The sequence below is a fragment of the Palaemon carinicauda genome, chromosome 40, assembly GCF_036898095.1.
Source record: "Palaemon carinicauda isolate YSFRI2023 chromosome 40, ASM3689809v2, whole genome shotgun sequence".
In the NCBI taxonomy this organism is placed as follows: domain Eukaryota; kingdom Metazoa; phylum Arthropoda; class Malacostraca; order Decapoda; family Palaemonidae; genus Palaemon; species Palaemon carinicauda.
This window is the reverse complement of record NC_090764.1, coordinates 55613335-55622829: the sequence shown is the minus strand read 5'-3', so window position 1 is coordinate 55622829 and position 9495 is coordinate 55613335.

Below are 9495 nucleotides of genomic sequence, written 5' to 3'. Positions count from 1 at the left end.
GAAAAAATATGCTGTTACGAGGGGTTCCTTTTAATCCAGAAGCCTTTAATGTTTGCGCTTTCTCTTCACCGCAAAATAAACATAATCGCAATTCTATTGAATCAAAGTGAAAGAAAATATCGGAGAAAAAAAATATAAAATGTTTTGAAAGTTTGGTATAAAGGAATATTGAGCCTATCTGGAGGGGAAAGTAGCTGCACAAAGTCAATAAAGTGCCGAAAAAGCACAACAATTCTTTATCATTCACGAAAGTCGAGAGTAATAGAAAACAGATAAAAGATAGTTTTCCCTTTCTTCAATTTAGTGTACTGTAGGTTATGAGAAGTTTTGATGCAGAGTATAGAAATGAAGAATCACGATAACTATCTGGATATGCATATAGAGATCTAAAAAGTTACAAAACACAAATAATATATATATATATATATATATATATATATATATATATATATATATATATATATATATATATATATATATATATATATATATATTAAATATTACCTTCACTTTTCAACGGAATCTTATCGCCTTCCTTCTGCCAACAGGAACCGTCAGACAAATGCCCTCGTCCGGGGAGCAATTCACCTCAAACAACATTACGCGGAGGCTAACTGGGTGGCCAGCTATTAACTGCCATTTCTGGTGTTTATTGATCTGTAAATAGAGAATAATTATGGTCATAAAATTTGCAAAAATGATAGATTTATCAAGACAGTAAATCAAAGTATCGGGAGGCGAGTAAGTGAGGTGACTGTAACGCTTCACAAAACATCATTATGACCAACTCTGGTACTAGAATCATGCATCAGAAAGAGAGCCGACCTCATGCAGATCACACTCTTTAAATGCAAATATGCTCATCATATCACTATATATTATTAAAAGTATGTTTAAAACTCTGCAAGAATGATAAAATTCTAACACCACTGTTCAAAGCATACAATTTCTTAATATTGAGTCATGAAGCATAAAAGAGTGTAAGGGGCAGTCAGCTTCTAAATCCACATTTCTTCGAGTTCTAAGCTCATTCATTATGTCTATCAATTTGACAGTTTGAGGATTGAAGAAATCATAAGTATAATTACTGTTCTCGTAATGGGATTCTAAGAAGTCTTGATAATTGCATATTTTGCCTTGAGAATACAACAGTGACCAAAATAGTAATTGACTAAAGCTCAGAAACTCAACTAATGAATGCCTTCTATTTACAACAACGCAGTTATCAAATCAAATGACAAGTCATTATTTGTAGCTGTCAGCACGTCAAAAAAAGAAAAAAAAAAGAAATAAAACCGTTAGACCAGAGGAAAATATTATTTATCTGTTTATAAGATCAAAGGGGAACTTAACATCGAAGAAAATGACATGCCTAATAAATATAAATACCAAATACTGCACACCCGATTAGGTAACAAACATGAGATACAATATCATAATAAGATTTTAAAATAAGGTTTTTGACAATTGTCTCAACATCGTAGTACCACCTTATGTTTTTCCTTCATATTGCAGTAGCTCATTTCCCTCATGCTTTTTTTATTTATTAGTTAGCAGTGGAATTATTGTCTAGAATAATTTGTCACTTGAGTAAGGAATATATTTTACTTAGGAGATGCATTCCTAAGTGCAATTACTTTAGATTGCTCTTTTTTCTCAGAGTACGTTTATATTTAGTATCAGGCAAAATCCCCCAAAATTTGCTTTTCGAGCTATTTCCTTAATAGCTAGTGATTAATGGAAACTATATCGTACATTAATAGAAAAAAAAATCGTTACTTTTTCATTCATATCCAATTCTTCAAGCATTAATTTTTTTTATCCTATAATCAACTGAATATCTCTCTCTCTCTCTCTCTCTCTCTCTCTCTCTCTCTCTCTCTCTCTCTCTCTCTCTCTCTCTCTCTCGCAAGTAAGATATTAGTTATATTTCTTTAAGTTGTCAGTTATCAAGAGAGAGAATAGAATGGATCAAATATCGTCCAAGGATTCTCATTTGCTTACTTCGACGTTTCAGAAAGAATTCTCTTAACAGCTTAGTGCACCTTATTACAAAATAGAGGGAAAATAAAATATTCTTATTATGTCCCTTACTACGAGACAGACAGGTAACAAACCGAGTTCCGTGTCTCTTATTACGAAATATAAAGAAAAGAAAAGTGCTTCATGCATCTTATTACGAAACAGAAAAAGAGAGATAAGATGAACAGAGTACCTGTCTACGATATGTGTTTTTCAGCCAATATACAGGGTTCTGGGAGCACAGTGGAAACGTCGGAGATTCTCAATCTGTGGGAGTTTGAAATGGCCTATAGGACTACCTGCAGTGTCATCAGCAGCCTAAACCTGACTCTCCTTGGGTCTATCTTGAATGGAGAAGGGGCTTGGGCAGTGATATTATGTACAAAATACATTATGTGGTCGCTCTCTGGGACAATTTCCTATCCATTTTAAACCCTGAGTTTGTGCTATCAATACATAACCTGTCATTGTGTGGTAAGGCTGGGAGGTTTGGGAGACTAATATGTAGACCTGTTAAGTCAAATAGCAAATATTGCCTGGCCCTCCTTGATCATAGCTTGGCTGGAAAAGGAGCTTAGACGCTGGCCATAAGTGCATTAATTCAGTCTTTAGGACATAGGGAGACAATGTAATCACCTATCCTTGCCTCTGCCACTCATAGTCAACCATGAAACAAATGATCAATTATATGGATATAAAATACTTTTAGCAGTATACTTGAAGAATTAGGGAGTATTTCAAATGTACTTGTGTGATTAAGAAATATATGAAGTACACTCATAAAAGAGAGAGTGTGCACCTGAAGAAAACATCCATTAACTCTAAAAGCTTCCAATAATGACGTAGTGGTCACCATATTAATGCCCAATATAAGCTTTATTCATAGAAAAAACAACACACCATAAATATTTCATTAAAAAATCTAATTACAAAATATAACTTAATGAAAATTTCAAATAAAATTTTCCCAGTACCCCTTCATTACTCAAAACTTCTGTATAAAGACATAATATATCAATGCTTAATTTAACCCACCAAATCTAATGTTAAAGGTCATACAAATATAGCTTTAGCTGCAAAAGAAAAAATGATCGAAAATAGATATTATTGAATGGTAGAGTTTATCTATTACACATAGATAATAAAAATTAACTAAATTACTGTTAAATTTTAAATAAGCCAAAAAATTTTCGATTTTGAAAAAAAAAAAAAATCAATCAAATCACCTCTAGCAGAATGTAACGTTTCTTCGCAGTCATACAACCTATTTGATTTACCTTGACCTAAACTTATGCGTTCTGAAAGTTCCCTATATGGAAATATTTAATTCCGATTCCTTTTAAGATTATGATTTTCCTGTGCGTTTTCCTTTAATTTTAGGAGAAAATATTTTTTTATTTTTTTCCATTTATTCACTCACAATCTCCGCTTGGTTCTTTCTTTTGCAATATCCTTTTAAACATGCATTCTCAAATTGTATTTATATTGCGTTGTCTCACTTCAGTTCGTGCGTAAATAGACCATTCAGTTTCAAAACAGGCCATTATTAATCAAAACAAACACCAGCGTCAATTAGGATATGGTTGAGAACTTGGTACTTGTCATGATGATATGAGCGATATATTTTTATAAAAGTTTTTAAGGAATTTTTGTAAGATTTTCCCCTGTTTATAACGTAATCCATTGCAAATAGTTCTTTATCTTCAACTTATTACAGTTAATACTAATCCATACAATTTTTTTAATATGTTACCTTTATAGCCATAGTACATATTAATACATTCTAACACCGATTGCAAAACATTAAAATCTGAACCACTATTACGGCTATCATGCGATTATATTATGATTTTTTAATAATAAACAGACAAGTCAAATCCTAAAAAAAACACAAGAAGTTTCTTCATTTTATAGTCCTGTTCCATTAAATAAGCCCATAACCAAGAACATTGTCCCTTAACAAAGCAGTCCATCGAAAGAATATACCCTGCTATCATACATCGTCGTGTTTTCTTTTTCATATAGACAAAGACCTCGAGTAAATCCAAAGGCAAGAACAGCTAGGCGGGGTGGTGCCCTTTCCCCGTATAAGGACTCAAAGTTAATCCGTATGCATGGCAGGCGCCGAGTCGCGCATGCTTTCGTCTTCCAAATGCACGCTTGACCACCCCGCCCTCACGCTTGATCTAGTTACGAATTATCTAAAACCTTATCAGTAAAACTATTTTCTCTGCGATTACTTCCTGAGTACTGCAACCCCGTTGGTTGAACAGTGGTTCCATCTGTTTGTTCCCTGGTGAAACAAAGGTGTGTAACTGCTTAGGTAAAATGATATGGAGGGGCCTTCTTGATTTATTAAATCTAAATGAAGAGCTTTACAACGGGGTAATTATATGCTGCAATTAATATTTACTTTTAGTAGGTATAGATAAACATGCATAAATATTTAAAGAAATTGGGAGAAGAGGAACATGAATAACATATTTTGTAACTGTCCAGTCCGTGTAGAGTTGTAAAAATGCATTGGGAATCGTCTCTACAGAAATATGTAAATATGGGTTTTGAAGAGTTGATCTCACAATTGCTTCATCTTCTTTTGTTATGATTTGCAATGGTAATGAAGATAAGAGTAATAACTAAAATCTTCTCTTGAACGTAAAGCGAGATAAGAAAAGATTTATTATTTGATTGCGTTAAGATAAGTATGATTATACAGTAAGAGTTAGAGTGATGACTAAAATTTAATAACAGGAACCAGAGTTTTAACTTTATTATATTTCACAAAACCACTACATGCCAGAAATAACAGATGATCAATAATTGGATGCAATATTTCTTAACCAGTCACTTAGAACACCGAGATCATCTTATCTTTCTCTTTATTATTATTATTATTATTATTATTATTATTATTATTATTATTATTATTATTATTAGAAGAAGAGTTATGACCCTCGTCGGAAAAGCAGGATGCTATAAGCCCAAGGGTTACAATAGGGAAAAAAAGCCCAGTGAGGAAAGAAATTAATAAGGAAATAAACCAACTATGTGAGAAGCAATGAGCAAAGAATACGAAATATCTCAAGATCAATATTATTACTATTATTACTAGCTAAGCTACAACCCTTGTTGGAAAAGCAGCATTATATGAGCCCAAGGGCTCCAACAGGGAAAGATAGCCCAGTGAGAAATAAAAATAAGGAAATAAATAAACTATATGAGAAGTAATGAACAATTAGATAAAAAATACTGAGTACATAACCAACATTAAAACAGATATTTCATTTATAAACTATAAAAAGTGACATGTCAGCCTGTTCAACATAAAACATTTGCTGCCACTTTGAACATTTGAAGTTCTACCGATTCAACTACTCGATTAGGAAGACCATTCCACAACATGGTCACAGCTGGAATAAAACCTCTAGAATACTGTGTAGTATTGAGCCTCATGATGGTGAAGGCCTGACTATTAGAATTAACTGCATACCAAGTATTACGAACAGGATGTTACTGTCCGGGAATATCTGAATGTAAAGGATGGTCAGAATTATGAAAAATCTTATGCAACATGCATAACGAACTAATTAAACGCCGGTGCAGTGATTAATATCTAGATCGGTAATAAATAAATTTAATTGACTCTATGTTCCTGTTCAACAAATTACGATGAGAATCAGCAGCAGCAGACTGCAGAACAATACTCGAAACAGAGTAGAATGAAAGAATTAAAACACTTCTTTATATTAGATTGATCACCGAAAATCTTACAAGACTCTCAATAAGCCAATCATTTTGTACAATTGAAGAAGAGTTACCCCTTATATGTTTTTCAAAAGTAAAATTATTGTCAAGAATTTCGCCTAAAATTCTAAGAGTTATACAGAGGTAAAGAAACATTATAAATGCTAAGATCCGGATGTTGAGAATCCACTGTCCTCGACCTATTTACAAACATAGTTTAAGTTTTGTTAGGGCTTAACTTCACGCCCCATAGTTTGTCCCATGCACTAATTTTAGCTAGATCTTTATCAAAGGATTCAGCAACCTCAGATCTACATTTAGTATATGGAATTGAGATAGAGAGTAGCATCATCTGCATATGCAATGTTCTTGTTCTCTATTATATAGTATGAAAACTAATGAGCCAAGAGCACTTCCCTGAGGAACATTAGATATCACATTCATAAACTCACTATGTTGCCCATCAAAAACGCTTTGCAATCTATTACTTAAAAAAGGCAAAAATATTTTCTTTAGGTTACCTTCAGTGCTATTAATTTTTAACTCGATTCTTTAAAATGCTAAATTAGAAAATAAAATATAAATCTGTGGAAATAAACAGAGAATAACCTAAACCGGTAACAACCCTAAGTTAATTGTTATAAAACTACAGTACATCCATATACTGAAAATATAGCGAGTAATATAATGCTTACAAAATTAATAACTCTTTATGAAAATAAAAAAAGTGACCAAGAGGATAAATATTGATTAATACTTTCTTTTATGATAATGGGAATAATATATCAATATTAAGAAAATAATACTATTAATATTATTAACAATAACGGCAAAAACAAGAAATATATCAATAATATCATTAACGACATTCTTAATACGTGATACAGTATATTTATATGCAATAGTAAAAAAAATAAAGCCAAAACAGCATCTTATGTTATTTTTAAATACTGATAAAATCTGGATACCACGTGAAATCAGATCACTACGGTATATTTTGTTTTTATTATATGAAAAATATATATTTTATTCAAGAATAGTATCAACGTCAGCATTTTACAATTTCCTATAGAAATATTGACATTTTAAGGTAGGCAAAAAATCTTAATCTCTCCTTATCCAGATACAGATTAATTTTTAATTTGAATTTGTACAAAGCACACTCAGTTGTGATCCTGAGGGAAATCATAAGTTCTTGAAGAAGGTTTATCTGTTGAGTGACCTCCAAGTTCAAGCGTTTGCGAGATGAATAACTCAACTATCAGAATTAACCACCTTTTTCCGACCACAGACTACTTCAGCAAATCTACTCTTAATAGCAGCATACAGATTTAATATTCATATCTTTGCAATAATCAAATAAACATCCTGGCACTGTGTTTGATCGCAGAGTGCTGAAACTGAGTCATATGCAACCGGCAAAAGCTAGCTGCTGGCCAATATAAGGAGAAAATATCATCGTGTAACAGGTATAATGTTACTAGAATACGATTACTTGAATGAACAGACCACTTCAAACAATTAAATACAACTTAAAGTAGTATAAATTTGCTCTTATGACCACCTTGAATAAATATATTTTTCACTATATAGTATCCCTTAAAATTGTGATCTTAATAATCAAATATTTTACTGTGTATACACGTTTTAATATCTAAAGCAGCGCCGTTTAGAATAATTCAATCACCATAAACAGTAAGCACGACATTTGACTTCGAGTAAGTCCCTACGAGGAACTTGCTCTCATTAATATTCGCGGTGAATTGTGTGACTCCTTGTTTATGTCAAGAGAAACACACCGTAAACAACCGTCTGGTCAGACAAGGACCCTAAACGCAGGGATCCAGATCTCTTACCAATCTTTTAAATTGTTATAATTGAACTTGAGCGCACACGCATTTTTTTATAATTTTTTCTTGCGATCACTACCCTCTGCCGTGTATAGACCATTTTTATAACTTACTTATTATCTCTCTCTCTCTCTCTCTCTCTCTCTCTCTCTCTCTCTCTCTCTCTCTCTCTCTCTCTCTAAACATCCATTTAAATGAGTACACATTCATGCCTCAAAATCATAACGACAAAAACACATTTAAGATAAGAAAAATACGAGACTATTTTTTCGTTTTGTCATTCCAGATTCCAGACATAACTGGGCCTACATTCCGGTTGCTAATTATATCTTCTTGCGATCCAACGTGATACGCAGCCCGGTCAGATATCATCTATTTGCGGAAAGACAAATGAAACTGAACAACTCCAGAGCGTGGAGGAGAGAGAGACAGCAACTCCTTAGACTGCCCATTGATGCAACTATTGAATAGAGAAATAATGAGAAGGGTAAACTCGCACGGCAAAAGCAACGGCAACAATAAAGTAGAAAAGGTCAGGCAAATCACTGACGTTGGTATAACCATATTTACCAGTAAACTAGTTTTTATGAGCTCTATTTATGTGACCTTTTCATGACTCCAAGGCGAGGTTACTCACGTCCGTCCTATATGACATCGGAAAGTGAATCGATCTCCGGATTTCTTTTCCTTCTTTGGTAACCGAGGGTCAGGTGACTGCTTAACGGACAACTGGATGATGCTTAGGACACGGACATTGAAGGAAATTTCTAGTTTTTCATTGACCTGTGATATCTTCATGAATAGTACTCAACAAATTGAGAATTATTCTCTCTCTCTCTCTCTCTCTCTCTCTCTCTCTCTCTCTCTCTCTCTCTCTCTCTCTCTCTCTCTCATAACAATTTAATAGTGATTTAACAAAGAATATCCCTAACTGTTAATGAATCTAAATTGCAACTTGCTACGAAATTCATGCATTAGAAGTAAGAGTCACAGCCTTCTTCACAAATGATTACACAATTAAAATTAGCAATAATTCCTTTAAATTCCAGTACTTTCAGTTTTATAATCATCTGTCCGAATTAGGTGGTTTTCTATTTATCTGCATGCTGTTTTCGTTTCATGGGATATGCATGATATATAATACATTCTGAATATGTATTCACAGTGTTGATCATCCTACACTTATAAGGAGAATTTAAAGATTTTACAATGACTGTGAATGCACGTGACCATGATATCGAATATTACCTAAGGGGAAATCAAGTCAAAAGAAATTAATTCTAACACATTTATTGCGTATAATATATAATCCATATATAACTATTAATTTGAGTAAAATATTTATTTCTATAATTATTCGGACCACTTTAATGCCATGAATAACAGTTACAATGTGACAGAGCACAACTGTTTACAGTTTGTATGAGGTTTGTCACATAAAAATACGAAAGACCTGAAAATGTATATAAATCTGATTTATTAATTTCGATTAAATGTATATATATATATATATATATATATATATATATATATATATATATATATATATATATATATATATATATATATATATATGTATATATATATATATATATATATATATATATATATATATATATATATATATATATATATATATATATATATATATATACTTTTGTATCGTTTCTGACCTCTCATTATTTGCCTAAATTTCGAATTTTACGTAAATTCCATACTTTAAGAAAAAAAAAGGTGTCGAGTACCGGTAGTTCTACATATCCCCGACAATTTTTTTTTCAAATTATAATTTTTTCAAATCTTCCAATGAACTATATCTAGAGATTTGGTACCAGATTCCTTAATCGACCAATAGTAAGGCTTTATTTAAAAGAAATTA